The sequence below is a fragment of the Cynocephalus volans genome, chromosome 4 (assembly GCF_027409185.1).
Source record: "Cynocephalus volans isolate mCynVol1 chromosome 4, mCynVol1.pri, whole genome shotgun sequence".
Classification (NCBI taxonomy): Eukaryota; Metazoa; Chordata; class Mammalia; order Dermoptera; family Cynocephalidae; genus Cynocephalus; species Cynocephalus volans.
The window spans coordinates 47,450,632-47,468,456 of record NC_084463.1 but is presented as its reverse complement, the minus strand read 5'-3'; positions in this window follow the sequence as shown (position 1 = coordinate 47,468,456).

Sequence of the window (17,825 nt, the reverse complement as noted above, 5' to 3'; positions counted from 1 at the left end):
GATTTTGTGGAGTCACTAGTGTGTTTTAGATTTATAATCATCTCATCAACAAACCAGGACAGTATTACTTCTTCCTTTTTGCTTTGGATTCTCTTTGTTTATTTCATGTAATTGCTCTGCTAGGACTTTCAGGGTTATGTTGAATCAATGTGGTAAGAATGGTATTCTTGCCTTGTACTGGATCTTACCAGCAAAAATTTTAGTTTCACCCAAATGATTTTGATCTTAGCTCTACAACTTTTATATATACCCTTTATTGTAATAATGTAAGATTTTCTGTAGAGATTTGGATGAAGATTTTTGTGTCATGAATAGATGCTGAATATTTGAATGCTTTTTTATTGTATTATTGAAGTAATTATGTGTTCTATATCTTTCATTCTGTTAGTGCAGTGTATCACATTAAGCAATTTTAGCATGTTGAATGATGTTTGCATTCCAAAAGTAAATTGCACCTGGTTGTGTTATATAACGCTTTTAATTTGCTGTTGGATTAGGTTTGCTCATATTTGGGGGGAATTTATGTATCAATGTTGTATGTCAGGAACATTTTTTTGTAGTATTATTCAAGTGTGTGGTTTTTTTTTTTTTTGGTTTTAATATCATGCTGATACTAACCTCCTAAAATGAGTTTTGAAGCATTCTCCACATTTTTTCTTCTTTTTTGTTTTTTTGGAAGTATTGAAGAAGAATTGGCAGAGTGACTGTAGTTACCACAGAGGTATTGTCTTGTTTTCAGTAGCCAAAATATAGAGTTTTGAATGCTCTCATCACACGTACAATAATCATACATAATGTGATGGATACACTTTTCATTCCGTTTCATATGCAGGTATCCAAATATCACACTGTGCCCTAGAAATGTGTACAGTTATTATATGTGAATGAAAAGTAAGAAAAGATAATGATAGTTACCAATATTTCTTCAGTGTTGGTAGAATTGGCCACAAATTTATCCAGTCCTGAGCATTTTTTGATGTTAAGCTTTGTAGAACTAATTCAATCACTTTATTTGTTGTTGGTACATTCAGTCTTTGTTCTTTTGTTTGTTTGTTTGTTTTTGTTTTTACCTCAATCAAGTTCTGGTACGTTTTATGTCAGTAAAAAAAGTATTTCTTGTAAGTTATCAAATTTGTTCTCACATACTTGTTTAAAATTGTCCACTATTATTTTTGGAGCATTTTGAAGTCTCTGTTTATATCTCTCTTTTTTAAATTTTGTTTTCTCTCTTTTTTTGCCTTATAAACTGAATGGTTTTTTGATTATGTTTTTTTCTGTTTGTGTGTTTTGTTTTTGGGGGTGCAAAACATTTTTTCTTGTTTTTCTACTCATTATTAATTTCTGTTCTAATCTAATTCTTTTCTGTCATCCACTAATTTGTTGCTCTGTTTGTTCTTCTTCTGCTTCCTTGAAGTGTAAAGTGACATTGCTTATTTGAGACTTTTTAAAATATATAATGTGGTTGTTCATAAACTTCCCTCATAATACTGCTTTGACTGCATCTTAAAGGTTTTAACATCTCATGTTTTTATTTTCCTTGATTTGAGATATTTTTCAAATTACCTTTGTATTTTCTCTTTGGCCCAATAGTTGTTCAAGAATGTCTTGTTTAGTTTTTCTGTAGTTGTAAATTTTCCTATTTTCTTAAAGTTATACATTTGTAGTTTCATTCAGTTATTTTTGGAAAAGATACCTGGGATTATTTTGAACTTCTCAAATTTTTTGAGAGTTATTTTGTAAGCTGATATATAATCTGTCCTGTAAAATGTTTTTTATGCTCTTAGGAAGAAAGTGGATTTTGTGGTTGGTTGGAAATTTCTGGATAATAAGTTAGGACTGTTTCTTATAGAGTGTTATTCAAGTGAGCAGATTCTGTAATAATTTTTTTCTCTGCGTGTTTCATTCTTGAAAGGGAAATATTTAAATCTATCATTGATATACTGCTGTCAGGTTTTATTGTGATACGTCAATATGCATAAATTATAAATGTGTACAATAATTATATATTATTAAAAATATATGTACGGATTTATTAATGGGCTCTCTGTTCTGTTGGGGTATATGCCTTTTTGTATGTCTATACTATATGGCATGGAATACTACAACTTGGTAATATATTTTGAAGTCAGGAAGTTTGATGCCTCCAGCATTTCCTTCTTTGTATAGCATCCCTTTGGCTATTTAGGAACTTTTGTGGTTAAATATACATTTTAGTGTTATTTGTTCAATATTGGAAATGAATAATATTCATTTCTTTGAATTTGTAGATATCAAAAGATAATCTGAATATTTTAACACTATTAGTTCCCTTATGCATGAACACTGTATGTACTTGTACCTAACCATTTCTTTTTAAATTTCTATCATCAACATTTTATAATCTTCTGTGCAGTCTTTTACTACTTACTTTATGTTTATGCATAAATATTTCATACTTTTTAAAAATATGAGATTGTTTTCTTCATTTGTAGAAGCATATTTTCTGAATATATATTTCTGTTTAGAAAACCACTAATTTTTGTATCCTGTAACATTAGAAAATTTGTTAATATAACAGTGTTTTTGTGGAGACACTAGTATTTTCTGCATTTATAATCATCTTGTCAACAAAGAGGGACAGTATTACTTCCTTTTTGCTTTGGATTCTTTTTATTATTTATTTCTTATATAATTGCTCTGGCTAGGACTTTCAGGGCTATGTCAAATGGATGTGGTAAGAATGGGTATACTTGCCTCATACTGATCTTACAGGCCAAAATTTTAGTTTCTCTCCACTGATTTTGATGTTAGCTCAACAGCTCTTATATATACCCTCTATTGTAATAAAGTAAGTTTTTCTATACAGATTTGGCTGAAATTTTTTCTTACATGAATAGATCCTGAATTTTTAAATGCTTTTTTACTGGATTATCAAGGTAATCGTGTGGTCAATATCTTTCATTTTGTTAATGTGGTGTATCCCATTAAGTAATTTTATCATGTTGAATGATCCTTGCATTCCAGCATTAAATCCCACCTGACTGTAGTATATAACCCTTTTAATGTGCTGTTGAATTTGGTTTGCTTATAATTTGGGGGAATTTTACTACCATAAATGGTTGGATTTTATTATTTTTCATAGTTCAATAGTATTATCATTGTGTACATGTACCATGTTTTCTTTTTCATTCACTTGTTGCACACTTAGGCTGGCTCATCTCTTTGCTCCATTTCTTTCTGAGGTACATCTACTAATCCTTCTAATTGCATGTCACCTCTTCACTATAATCCCTTCCCTCAAGTCTTCATTCTTCCAGATGCCATCAGAATCAAGCCCTTCCTCCTCCTCTATGTTCTGGTAATTTCAGTCATGCTGCTTTTAAACACTTATCACACTATACTATGGTGAATTACTTACCTGGCTTTACTAATCAGTTTAAAATTCTTTGAGATGTTTCACAAATGTAAACAAGCTCTGAGTTAGGTACTGGCCAGGTTTTGGGTAAAACAAACCTATTTCCAGCACTCAAAGTATTCCTAGTCTTGTGAGGAGGGCAGATAATGATTCTGTAACAATAAGGTATGTTACAATGTGCTGTAAAAAAAACAGATATACAGTCATTCCTCAGTACTTGTGGGGGATTGGTTCCAAGACTTTTAGCAGTTATCAAAATCAGTGGATACTCAAGCCCCTGATAAAATATGCCATTGTATTTGCATATAATCTACACACATTCTTCTGTACTTTAAATCATCTTTAGGTTACTTACAATACCTAATACAATGTAAATCCTATGTAAATAGTTGTTATAGGGCATTGTTTTTATTTGCGTATTTTTATTCTTGTATTGTTATTATTGTTTAATAACTGATTAATTTCATAGTAGTTTTGTTCTTCGATGTACTGGTTTATTTACATTTTCATAGAAAGAGGTGTTCTGTCTGCTATTCAAGATTTACTGAATGTTGGGAGAGATTTAGCATTGCTCTGGCTTACCCGATTGATTTCCAATTACCATATTGATTTCCAGTTCTATAAAGCTATTGATTTAGTTGTTTATACAGCTAATCATTCTGTATGCATGCTCGCTATGCCTGTCTTACTCACTCATTTCCCTAGTAGGGCCACAAGGTAGTTTGTGAAATTGCAATCGATTTTATATCAGATTTTCAGGAATGACTCTAATGGCTTTTTAGTAAATGCCACATATAGAATACCAATTATTTACATCTCATTCTCTGTCTACCTTTGCCTTTCAGGGTTTTTTCCCCCTTATCCATGATAATTGGGCTTATTGAATAGTTTGAATGCCAAGTATTTAAAAATTGTTACTTCTTTTATAATAGAGGCAGCACTGTATAATAGAGGTTGCTGCCCTGTTGGGTAAGTCTCACCACTTAGAAGTATGTTTCTCAACTCCAGGTTTTTAGACTAAGCTGAAAGGAGGTAGTTGGACTCTCAAGGTAGTTTAAGTGGAGAGAAGACTCAGAAGTTCCTCTGCTTTTGACTGTTAGATTGGAATTGTCTTTGCCTGTTGGCTTTAAATCCCTCTAAGACTTTCTTCTGTGCTATGTGACAGTGAACCCAACCAGGGAAGGCAGACAACAAGTAGGTGAAAATAAATAAATAAGCAATCTGAAGAAAATAAGGCAGAATACAGAAGAGCAGGAGAGAGCATGAAAGGGGTGGGAAAGAGACATCTTTAGGGGCCTGTTCCAGGCAGAAGGAACAGCAACAACAAAAGCCTTGAAGCAGGACCCAGTGTGGCATGTGTGAGATCCCTGAAGCACACTGAGTGTGGCTTGAGATGGTGAGAAAGGGACAGACAGGTGGAAGAAGTTTGCAAGTGATAGTCAGAGGAGGATGCAAGTGCTACATAAAACATAAATGTCGTGGGACATTTTAAAGAATTTTGGATTTTATGATAGGCATATCATAGGTGCTTGAATTTTATCATTGTTGTAATAGGTATTACAGGTATTAAGCCACTGGAGATTTGAGGTGGCAGAAGTGTGAGATGATCTGTCAGTATCTGAGGGGGCAAATGTAAGGTCTGGGGGCCAGTGAAATGCTGCTGCATAGTCTTGTGTGTGAACTCAGTTGGAAAGGGTGGAGGAAATGAAATGGAATTAGATTCAGAATAAATCTGAAGTCAGAGTCTACAGTACCTGCTGATAAGTTGAATGTGGTGACCAAGAAAAGACAGGAAATGAAGATGATGTCTAGGTTTTCATCTGAGAAATTAGAAATAATGATGCTATTTTCCAAGATGGAGACCCCATGAGGAGGAGCAGGTTCTAGAAGAGAGGGATGGTGAAATTGACAAGTGAGTTTTGTTTCTATTATGCTTAAGGGCCCTGTTAGACATCCAAGTGAAGTTACATGGATGGTTAGACTGAGGGATCTGGACGTCAGGGGAGGGTTTGGGACTACAGGGATATATTGCAAAGCCATTGATGGATAAGTGGTTTACCTAGGTAAGAACACAATGAAGTGACCCAGGGAGTGAGCATAGAGAGCTCATCAGAAGAGGAGGAGGAGACAGCAAAGACAGACAGAGGGTGGAGAGTCAGGTTGAAGAAAAGCCTGGTGTGTGGTTTCCCAGAAGCCAAGTGAGGACAATGCTTCAAGATGAAGAATGTGTCCACTGTGGTAAACACAACCAAAGGGCTGAGAAAAGTGAGAGGAAATTTAATTACTGTTTTTGGCAAGATGGAGTTTATAGGTGATCTTGACAACAGCAATTTCAATAGCATACTGGGGAAATAAAAGCCTGATTGGAGTGGTGGAAATCAGTGGGCAGAAAGTAAAAAGTGCAAAATAGAGAGAATACATATCTTTAAAAAGAGTTTTGTAGTGAAAGGAAGCAGGGAAACAGGGCAGTTGCAAGAGGGGAGGGCATAGAGCCAGGAGAGGGTTTGGAGTGTTATGATCATGATTATGATAATAATCATTATCATCAGAATCACAATGACTGCCATTTATTGGGCACTTACCATGTGCCGGGCACTGTGCAAAGCATTCTCCATCCAGGGTCTCACTGCATTTTGCAAACCTACAAAGAAGGCTCTGCTATTACTGTCAGTTTAGAGGTGAGAGAGAAGAGGAACCAGAATTCTAAATCTGGTAAGTGATGAACCGGGAGGCCAAGCTAGACCTGTCTTACTGTGAGTGAAAGCCTTGTAACCACAGCAGATGAGTAAGTAACTTTTCAATGTCCAGCTGAAAATGAAGGATTCTTAACTGTTCTTAGTCGAGATCTGTTGGAAGAGATAGAATCCCAACTCAAACTGATGTAAAGGAAAAAACGTGAGAGAGATTTATGTGTCTCCCAAGTCTCACAGTATATCTAGCCTCGGTAGAACTGGATTCAGGGGCTCGTGCAGTGCAGTTAGGGTTTTGTCTCGCTGTCTCTGCTGCTTTCAGTCTGTCCCCAGCAGCTCGTGGCTTACTTCCAACAGTTTGGAGAATCCAAGGATGAGAGTCTCAAGTGCGTGAGTGGATCTTGTTGCATGATTGCCATCCCCAGGGACACGTGATGCTCTCAGTAGGCCCAGGACACAGGCCTGTCTCCTGAGCCAGGACGACTGGCATTGTTGTAGAGGCAGCTCTCCGAAGGAAATATCCAGGTGTTATTAAGAAAAGAAGGGACACTTAGGCAGGCAAAAAAGGTGAAGTCACATATCACTTGGATGTCACCTCTCTTGGGAATAGTGTCAAGGTGTGCTTCCTAGCATTCTGCCAAAATGTGAGTTCTTGTGAGAACAGAAGCTTTTCAGTCTTGCTCATCAAATACGGTCCTAGCACAGTGACTGGAACAGCATTGCCTCAGGTTGAAAAAATATATTTATTGAATCACTGAGTGACATCAAGTCATTTTCTATAATGCTGGCCTGTTCCACTTGATTTATTTACTTGCTATTTTAATTTTAGCTGGAGAGCTTTACATGTATCTGAAACTCAGTATTATTTTTTCTACCTAATTCTCCAGAACCCTTTATTTACTTGGAAATAGTGTATTTGATTAATATCCTGCTCATCAGAACAGTGCATTTGATGTTACTTTATTCAAAGAGGAAGAAGCTGCCTTGGTATACAAACCCCAGCTTGCTTTGTCATGTTCCCTGAGAGTACGAACCTGGCAGCTTAGCCAGAAGTGACATCCCACAAGTTGTAAGGAAGCATTGTTTTCATTTGCCCTGGGGATTATCTCCTCCCTACTAACTCTCTAAGGTGAAGTGGCACTCTGGGGAAAGACAGGTAAATGACAAAAAGCTGTTAGGGTGTGTTTGCTTCTGACACTGCAGTGCCTCAGGCAGAGCTACCCAGCTGGAAAGTTCAGGCACAGGAGGGTGGAGAGATGAACACCAGAGCTCCTTGCAGACGATCTGAAGCATTGCCTTGTGAGCAGTGCCAGCATGAGGATGCTGAAGGGCTTGGATCGCATAAAAGGAAATTGGAGTTTTGTGTAAGATTGTGGGGGGATGCCCATAATGAAAAACCCAGTTGGCTGCTCTTATCCTGTGTAAACTTGACGCCTTCTTCCCAAAGAGTCACTGAGATAGCTGTGTGCTTCTGAGGAGATGGGGAATGGAGTCTGAAGGGCCAGCAGGTGAAGAAGGTAGAGCGATTTTTTAAAACGTAGCAAAACCTTATGGGGAGGTACACAGAAGAGAAGGGTAGTGGAGTAAGTACCCTGCGTAGGGAGTGGCACTTCTGAAAAATTAAATGGATGGGCTCCAGGACTGGCTCAATCTCTAACTCCTCACTCCTTCCTTTTCTAGTTAGCAGACCTCAGGCAAGATGCTGATCATCTGGGTCTCAGTTCTTTTATTGGTAAAATACTGATAATAAAGTAGTTCTACTTCACAGATGCTAGACATCAGTTGATATATTTAGAGCATTTAAAACAGTGCTTGGGCCCACAGAAATCACTACATGTGAGTTATTAGTCTGAATGGGGAAAAGATGGGACTGTAAGTCTGAGCATGCGTGGGGAAAGTTCCAAGCTTTGCTTCCAATATTCAGAGGTCATAAGCTGTGGCTGTGTGTGTAGGGGGCACAGGAGGAGGGAGGCTAGTTCTGAGATGTATCTCTTTGGGCCGTATGAAAACTATTTTCACCTTCTGGGAACTGAGAGTTCTCGTTGGGTGTCTCACAAGTTTGAGAAGAGCGATTGCTCTGTAGTCGAATATGGAATTAATGTCATGGAAAGAACCAAAGGCTGATGTGAATTATTAAGCTCCTAATGAGAGCATTCGTATTTGTCCAGTAGATTGATTTAGTGTTTCTTTCCCTGGGTTTGTTGCACAAACTTACCTGAGCTGGCCATCTGTCTTGATGGTTTAGGACAAACTGCACTGAGGAAACACACACACACAGGCCAGTAGACCACCTAGTTCAACTGAAAGCCCTAAGAAGGGGGCATTGCACGTAGGAAATTATGAGCCCATGAGTGGTCCTGAGTGGTAGGGGATGGAGAGTAACACTCCAGAGCAGGTTGTCAGTGGGCTCCACCTTGTTATGTTTTATTGATCCTTACATCGAATATCAGCCTAGTTCCTCAGCTCATTCCTGTAGCACATAATGTGCCAGAGGCTTGTGTCTCCCAAATGTACTTAGAGGCTGAGGCCAACTTTTCTTTAAGCATAAGGACAGCCATGGTGGGAGTAATGTTACCTTTACAGGCAAAACGCCAGCGAGCAGGCAAGGATGTGCCTCTGTTTCCAACAAGAGTAGACCAAGTGCGAGGAGATAGAAACATATATAGATGGATTTATTGCAAGAAATAGTTTACCCAGTTGTGCATGATGGTTAAACAAGTCCGAAGTTGTTAGGGTTGGCGGCTAGGAAGGGATGATCACGAGTAACCAGAATTCTGTGCATGTGAGCTATAGCTGTTGTGTAAAGGGGGCTGTCAGGAAGCAGGTCTGGAGGAAGGGAGCAGATGCTGACCCAGGGCTGTCTGCAATCTCTCCCCCAGGGAGGGAATACGGTTGCTTTTAAAACCTTCCAATTGGTCAAATGAGGCCCACCAGAATAATCTCCCCTTTGAGTGACTCACAGTCAGCTGATCAGAGTTTTCCATCACATCTGCGAAATCCCTTCCCAGCGCCACCTACACCGTAGTTTGGATGAATAATTGGGAGAGGACATGTGAATGGTGCAGAGTGGCAGCCACTGCTCCCTGTCCTCCAGTTCTCCTAGATGCATCTCCCTCACCACCCACCTCCCCAGAAACACCCTAGAAAGGGGATTCTAGGAACTGTCCTCTGGCCTAGGCAAGCTGACACTCAAAAAGTCCTCCAGATGGAGAGCAAAGGACAGAGTGCAACCAGCTTCTGCGGTATCTGACTTGCCCAGTGATGAGGTAGCAGATCAGATTATAAGGCTGCCTGTATTTATCACAGTTCACATTCATATTAGGTTAGGGATATTAACACCACGCATTTATGTGCAATTTCATACATCTCAAGCGTTTTCTCAACTGTAATTCATTTCTATTTTGTTTTCTTTTGCTTTGGGCTTTATAGAACACTTTCACATGGGTGGAATGGCTGTTATTCTCCCTCATTTTACAAACAGAGACACTGAAGGCCACAGAAGTTAAGTCTCTTGCTGAAGGTCACAAGAATAGTGCTTGGGAGGCCAGACATGTCTAGATTTTCTGACTCCAAGTTCAGTGCTCACTCCACTACCGCAGACTGCCCAAGATGAGATGCAGATAGCCCAGTGTCCAAAGCATTATCTCCACGGATAATATTTTTAGTTACCACTGAGTCTTCTAAAGCAATAGAAGACCTGAAAAGTTTATGTCCAAATTCTGGCTGTAGGCTATGCTTGCGTATGCATAAGTTCCCCTTTATGTAATTGATAGTCTTGCAAATTTGAAAATCACATAAAATCCAGTGTTATGCTCACAGGAAGTTCCATATTCAAAGAAAAACCACTAGGTTGTAAGCCCCTGTAAGGCAGGAATTTCTGTCTGCGCTGTTCACTGTTGTATCTATAGTGCTCAGAGTAAAGTCTGTCACACAGCAGGTTTTCAATATGTTTTTTGTGTGTAAACATTAATGCTTAATGAAGCTATGAATCCTGAATCAATGGGAAACATTTGTGTGTTACTGAGTTTTTGTAAAGTCAGATCATCAAACCTACCGGGTTTATTAATGGTATTAGTTTCCTTGTCACTTTGTGGTAAAAATGCACATTATATACAAGCCATATCCTGGGAAACATGTCCTTAACATCTTCAAAGAGCTATGGCCTGGAGTCATCCTGGAGCAGACAGAGTTCTGCACCTTAATCTTGAAAGAGAGTGTTTCTCTGGGGCATAAGAGCAAAGCCTCTTTTGGTCTCAGCTCTATCTCCTTATGATGCTGGAGATAGGGCCTGGTGGGGGGTGGCTGATAGCTGGCCTCAACGCACACAGTCCTCTTAATGGGATCTTGACTCTGCCACAGGAAAGAATTCAAGGGCAGAGTCACAGTAGACAGTGAGAACAAGTTTAATAGGACAGATAAGAAATGCAGGTCCCACAGAGAGTGAGGCATAGCTCCAGAGACTGAGCAGGGCCCACACCAAGTCTAACACTAAAGGAAGTTCAGCACAGACATCAAGTCTATCAAAAGCAAGAAAAACATACTTGAAGTTCAGTACAAAGCGCAGGTCGGCTCAGGAGAGTGAGCAGCTGCTGCTGACTTTCAGATGCAAAGTAGAGTGTTGGCCCCTCAGCCCACCATGTGCAGGCCGCCTCCAGCAAAGCGAGCGACAACCCGCCTTCGGCTGCCGTTTGGTTTTTATAGTTTCTCCGTAGTTTTTGTTGCTGGTACATAGAAATGCAATTGAGTTTTTGCACAACTGGTGTTCTATCCAGTGGTCCTAGTAAACTCACATTGTTAAATTTAATAGTTACTCTGTACATTCTTTCCGGTTTTCTGAACACATGCTTATGTCATCCATAAGGAATTGCACTTTTGTTTCTTTCCATCCACCGGTAATGTTCCAGTTATTACACTTCGGTGGGTACATTGATTTTATTATATTGTTTAAGTCATTTTGAATGTTGAGATATTTCTAATAAAGTGAATATTTAATTGTTCAAGAAAGTTTTTAGTGGTGATATATTTTTCTTTAAGTAAAATTTCTTATAAAAATGTCAAAATCACTCTATTCATTTGGAACTGTCTTGAAATTTGCTCATAAAAATGCCTCTGAATCATGTTGCTGTGGACAATAGTAACATTTCTGTACTTCTCCCCCAAAACCGTTACTAGAGGTTAGAACTGGCCCAACATTTCTCCACTCTCTTCCTTTCTAACTTCTAAATACCTTGTAAAACTGTCCACAGTTTGAGGAGTGTCTATGAAGGACGTTTAATATTCTCGTACGGAATCTGTGAGGCCTGTGAGAACGGGTGGCCACGGATGCACTGCTTCTAGGACTGTATTGAAGTGGAACCTCCACAGAAAACAGGGAACGGGAAGATGATGAGCTGTCATTAACCAGGCAGTTTTGAACGAGTCTGGCTGCCCCGGCAAACCTGCAATCCCCTGGATACAGCAGGGAGTCTGGGAACCACACGCGATCACATGGCGGTGGTGAAGACCACTCGCCCCTGACTGGGCCAGTAACACAGTTTTCGAACCAACACAGAATGAAGACTTATTTTATTACCTTTGTCCTCACACATGCAGTGAACTGAGATTTATCGTACTTATTCTAAGTACTCTACAAACAGTATGCTGCATACATTGTTAATGTTAAACTCTCAGTAAAATCACTTGTTTCTGCAAAGTTGTTCTTAAAAAATTCAAGGATCCTCAATGAATAACTATGAGATCTGCAAATCCCGACAGTGCGTCTGCCTCACAGGACCTGAGTGTTTGTGCTGTCTGTAGAGAGACTGACAGCCAGACAGTAACCACAAAGTGTTTCCTCTCCACCACACTAAAACGTCCCCCAGACTGACATGCCACCCTCTCCATAACCCATGGCTCCTGCCTGTCTATTCTATTCTATTCTAAAACCAAGCATTCATGAATTTAGAAAATTGGCATTGTATTTTCTTCATTACCATGAAGAAATGGAAACTTTAACTAGGTAAAGCAATGGATTATTTTGGCTAAATTTGACAAGTGATTCAATTCCCTCAGTGTAGTCTTACTACTCAGCCTTTAATATTTATTCCTTTATATCTCACTATATGCCATAAATACAGCCAAAAAATTGTTAACAGAGGAAGAAACATTTAAATAACAATTTATTTTAGTTTGATCTAAAATAAAATGCTTAATTTTGTAAACTATGATGACACTTTTTCCTGATAAATAAGAGAAATTTTAATTGAAAAAAAAAAAAAAACCAGGAATGAACACATATTCAGTGACTCACCTCCTTTTTTCAAATCTGTACAGAGGCAGAATTGGCAGACATATAAAGGGTAGACCTGCATGTTCCTTAGATTCAAGGTATTGCTAGTTCAAATCAGACTCTTCTCTGTGTACAAATCAGAAATAAACATGAAACTGAAGTACCTCATAGAAACATGAAAGTGCAGCACAAATGGAGATGACCCTTATTTCAGAGATGAGGAAACTGGCCCAAGAGGAATTGGTGGCCCGCAAGGTGAGGCCGCCTGCCCCTACCCCAACCCTCTCTGCATTTTCCTAGATGTTATTTGTTTTCCACAAATGCTCACTTTTATAAAGCCACTCATGACAATAATGCAGGGTGCCTCAGGCTGTGTGAGTACAGGGCAGGGAGAAGCCCCCCACATGTCCCCCACAGGGAGCAGGGAGCAGCAGGTCTGTGTTGGGAGGAACAGGCAGGGACAGGTGTTACCAAGTGCTCTCCTCCCACTACCTCATTGGTTAAAATTCATAGGCTATTGCATTGCAATTGATTCCCAACTTGGTTTCAAGTCAGTTTTTTTATTATTATGAAATCAATTTTAAAAAGGACAAAGCAAAAAAAAAAAAAAGGTAGTTTTAAAAATAATAAGTCTGAGAAAAAAACCATATTTATATATAATACAGATTATTATATCTTAAAAATATTTAGCTATACCATCTAGTGATTTACCCATGAGATGCTTCACACTGCATGATGTGTGAGAACAGCATTTAAGCCCATGCCATACTATGCATCTAGAAAGCATTCTGCAGCCTAATTAGGCTGCCCCTCTGATCTCAGGCTGGCCCAGATAACCACACTCTGGACGCTGCCACCTGCCTTCTTTGTGTAACCAGACACCTACATTTGAGAGAAAGCCCCCTGCTCAGCTCACTTGGCAAGAAACACTCAAGAGAGGAAGATATTCTGCTGTGTCCTGACTTTCTGAGGTGCTTGCCTCAGAAAAGCCTGGAGTGAGAAAATTTTTCAATAATGCAGACATTGGCTCAGTCCTCACCCCCAACACCTTTGGTCATTTGGTAGAAGGCAGTAACAAGTAACACAGGGCAGCCCAGGGAAGGTCTATTTAGGCCAGTCCTCACCTGTGATCTTATCTGGGCAGTTTTTCACTTGTTCCTCATAACTCTGTGTGTGTGTGTGTGTGTGTGTGTGTGTGTGTGTCTGTGTCTGTGTAGCAGAGATGAAAGGGGCCCTTCCTGAACAGAATCAGGTTGGTAGGGGGTTGGAACCCTCATAGTCCTGTCATGTTTACAACCTGAGCCATGGCTGGCAGGATAGAAATGTGAATGTTTGTGACCAAGTTTATCTACTCAGATGGACTCAGAAACTAAAAGGGGAAGCCCTTAACCTGCCAAAATGTTTTTTAAAGCCCATAACTTGTAAAGACCGTAAGAGGTGTGTATCCCTTCAAATGCACAGACATTAATGCAAATGTAGCAGATAAAGAAGGATCAGTGAATCATGATGACAGTAAAAGAAAATTATAAACTCCAGTAACTTACTGCAAAGAAATGAGATCTATGAATTGGTAGAAAAATAATTCCAAATAACAGTCTTAATGAAACTCAGTGAGCTGCAAACTAACAAAGCAACCAAAAAAAAAAAAAAAAGGCCACTGATACAGAACTAAATACAATTTTAAAAATACATAAACAAAATTGTGTTTATAAAAGAAATAGAAACCATAAAAAGGGAACCCAACAGAAATGATGCAGTTGAAGAAAACAATGAGAGAAGTGAAAAAAATGAATGGAGACCTTCAGCAGCAGTTGTGATCATGCAGAAGAAATACCCAACAAACTCAAAGGCAGATTATTTGAAATAAGCCACTGAGAGGAACAACAGGAGCAGCAAAAACAGCAAAATGGAAAAAGGTGAAAAATACAAAAGGGACCCATGGAACACCATCAACTGTGAACACATAGAAGTTATGGGCATCTCAGCAGGAAAAGCAAGATAAAAAGGGGAGGAAGGTTTATTTTAAAAAAATACTGTCAGAAAACCTCCATATCTTGGGAGGAATGTGGACATCAAGAAGCTCAAAGAACCTGAGGCAAGATCAACATACATACACAATATAATCTGAAGTGAATTATCAAGATGTTAAAATTCAAAACAATGAGAGAGTCTTGAAAGCAGCTTGCAGACAAAAGACTCATCACATATAATGAAACCCCCATTAAGCTATCACCTGATTTATCAACAAAAGCCTTGCAATCCAAGGGATAGTGAAATGCTGAAAGATGGGGGGAAAGTCAAACAAGAACAGTTCACATTGGGAAACTGTCCTTTAGAAATGGAAAAATGGAGACATTCCTAGACAAGCAAAAGTTGAAGGAATTTATTACCACCACCTCCCTTACATGAAATGCTAACATGAGTTCTTCAAATTAAAGTGAAGAGACATTAACCTAAAACATGAAAACCTATAAAAGTAAAAATCATAATGCTAAAGATAAATATATATTCAAATTCAAAACACTATGATAATGTAACAGAGATGTGTAAATCACTTATATCTATAGAATAAAAGAGAAAAGAAAACTATTAAAAACTTCAATATCAATAAAAAATTGTTAAGAAATATACTATATAAAAATGTAAATTGTGACATCAAAAGCATGAAATGTTGGCTTAGAGCAAATGAATATAGATTTTGTTTGCAATCAAGGTTAAAATGTTATCAGCTTAAATTAAGATTTTATTACTCTCAGATATTTTATGAAAGGCTTGGTGATCACAAAGAAAAAAAAACATGTAGGAGATAGACAAAATATTAATAACTGGGGTTTGTCCTTCCAAGATGGTGCCTTAAGCTTTTCATCCTCATAGCAATGGCAGAAGATAAAAAAAAAGATCCAAATACTGTATAAAGAGTTCCTTTTACAGAAGTCTTAATACCATTCATAAGAAAGGAGCCCTCATAATCTAATCACCTCTGAAGGGCCTACCTCTTAATGGAATTCAATTGGAGATTAAGTTTGAACATAAAATTTAGGCGGACAAATTCAAATCATAGTGAAGAAGAAATTTGAAAAATTCACAAACATGTGAATTAAACAACATGCTCCAGAACAACTCATAGGTCAAAGTAGAAATCAAAATAAAAATTTTAAAAAATATTATAAGATAAACAGAAATGGAGACAAGAAATATCAAAACTTACAGGATGAGAAAAGAAGGTGTAACAGGAAAGTTTATAGTAGTAAATATCCACATTAAAAAAATGTCAGAGGAACAACCTAATATTACAATTCAAGGATCAGAAAACCAAGAACAACCACATCCAATGTTAGTAGAAGGAATGAAGGAACAAAAATGAGCAGAGACATAAATAAAATAGAAACTAAAAAACTAGAGAAGATCAACAGAACTAAGATTTTTTGGTTTTGTTTTTGTTTTCTTAAAAGACAAAGTTGATAAATCTTTACCTAGGTTAATAAGAAAAGTGAGAGGACACAAGTAAGTAAAATAAAAAATGAAAGAGAAGACATTTCAACTGATGTCGGAGAAAAACAAACATGAAAAAATTTAAACGACTCTCAGTGAGTTACAGCAACAAAATGGATACCTAGAATAAATGAATACATTTTTATACACATACAACCTACTAGGATAAAATTACACAGAAAGACAAAATCTGAACAGACAGATAACAAGTAAGGTGATTGAATAAATGATAATAATCTCCCTCCAAATTCTCATCAAATAAAAGGCAAGAACCCAAGGGCTTCATGTTTAAATTCTACCAGCCACTTAAAGAACTAATACCAGTGCTTCTCAAATCTTCTGAAATGTTCAGGATGGAAGACTTACAACTCATTTTAGAAGGCCAGCATTACCTTATATAAAAGTTAGACAAGAACACTGCAAGAGAAAAATTATAGGCCAGTCTCACTCATAAATTCAGATGCAGAAAATTGAATTCAATAGCATATTAAAAGGTTTATTCACCATGAACAAGTGAGATTTATTTCTGTGAGGTAAGGGAGTTTTAACATATGCAAACCAATAAAGGTGACATACCATATTAACAGGCTAAAACACAGAAACCATGTGATCATATCAATAGATACGAAAAAGAAAAACGCAACTGAGAATATTGAACATATTTTTAACAAATGACTAAAATTTCAGTAAATTAGGTATAGAAAAATGTGCTTCTACACAATAAAGTTAATGTATGACAAGTTCAATCGAATACAATACTCGACAGTGAAAGGTTGAAAGCTTTTTATCAAGTTCAGAAATAGAAAAGAATAGCCACCCTTTTCAATTTTATTTAACATAGTACTGGAAGTCTTTGCCAAAATGTTAAGCAAGAAAAATAAATAAAAAGCATCCAAATCAGAAAGAAAGAAAAAAATAAAATATTTAGAAATAAATTTAACGAAGGTGGTGAAATGTCTGTGCAGTGAAAGGATAAAGCATTGAAGGAAGAAATTGAAAAATACAAAAATAAATGGAAATATTTGGTGCTTATTATTTTGAAGAATTGATATGGTGAAAATACACATAATACCCAAAGTGATCTACAGATTCATTGCAATGTCTATCAAAATCCTATACCATTTTTTCACATAAATAGAAACAAATTCTAAAATTTGAATGGAACCACAAAAGACCCCAAACAGGCAAAATAAAATTGAGTGAAAAGAGCAAAGATGATAGCATCACACTACCTGATTTAAAAATATAATATAAAGCTCTAGTAATCAATAGAGCATGCCACTGGCGTAAAAACAGATACAAAGACCAATGGAATAGAATAGAGTGTCCTAAAGGAAACCCACACGTTTATGGTCAATTGATTTTTGACCAAAATATCATTAACAGACAATGGGAAATCAATAGGTTCTTTAAGAGAGTCAGAAACATTGAATATCTACATCCAGAAAAACAAAAATGGACCATATTTACCCATGTAAAAAAAACAACCTAAAATAATTAAAGAATTAAACCTCAGACCACAAACTGTAAAACTGCTAGAGGTAAAACCTTCATGACTTTGGCCTGAGTAAAGACGTTTCGGACATGAACTCTAGAGCACAGCTCACCGAGGTAGAAATGGACACATGGCAGCTCATAAAACTAAAAGCTCACGTGAAGCAAAGGAGACAGTCAACAGAGTAAAGGGACAACGTACAGGATAAGAAAACCATTTGGGAACCATATATCTTATAAGTGGTTAAGACCCAAAATAGATAAGGAACTTACCTCAATAGCAAGAAAACATATAACCCAATTAAAAGTGGTGAAAAACCGAACAAAAAACTAAATATGAAAAACTCTGGAAATGTATTTATCATAAGAAGATATACAAATACCACTAAGTATGTGGAAAAAGTAACGTTTAACATTACCAGTCATCAGGGAAAGGCAATTTAAAGAAACAACTAATAGACATTACATCACAGCTGTTAGCATGGTT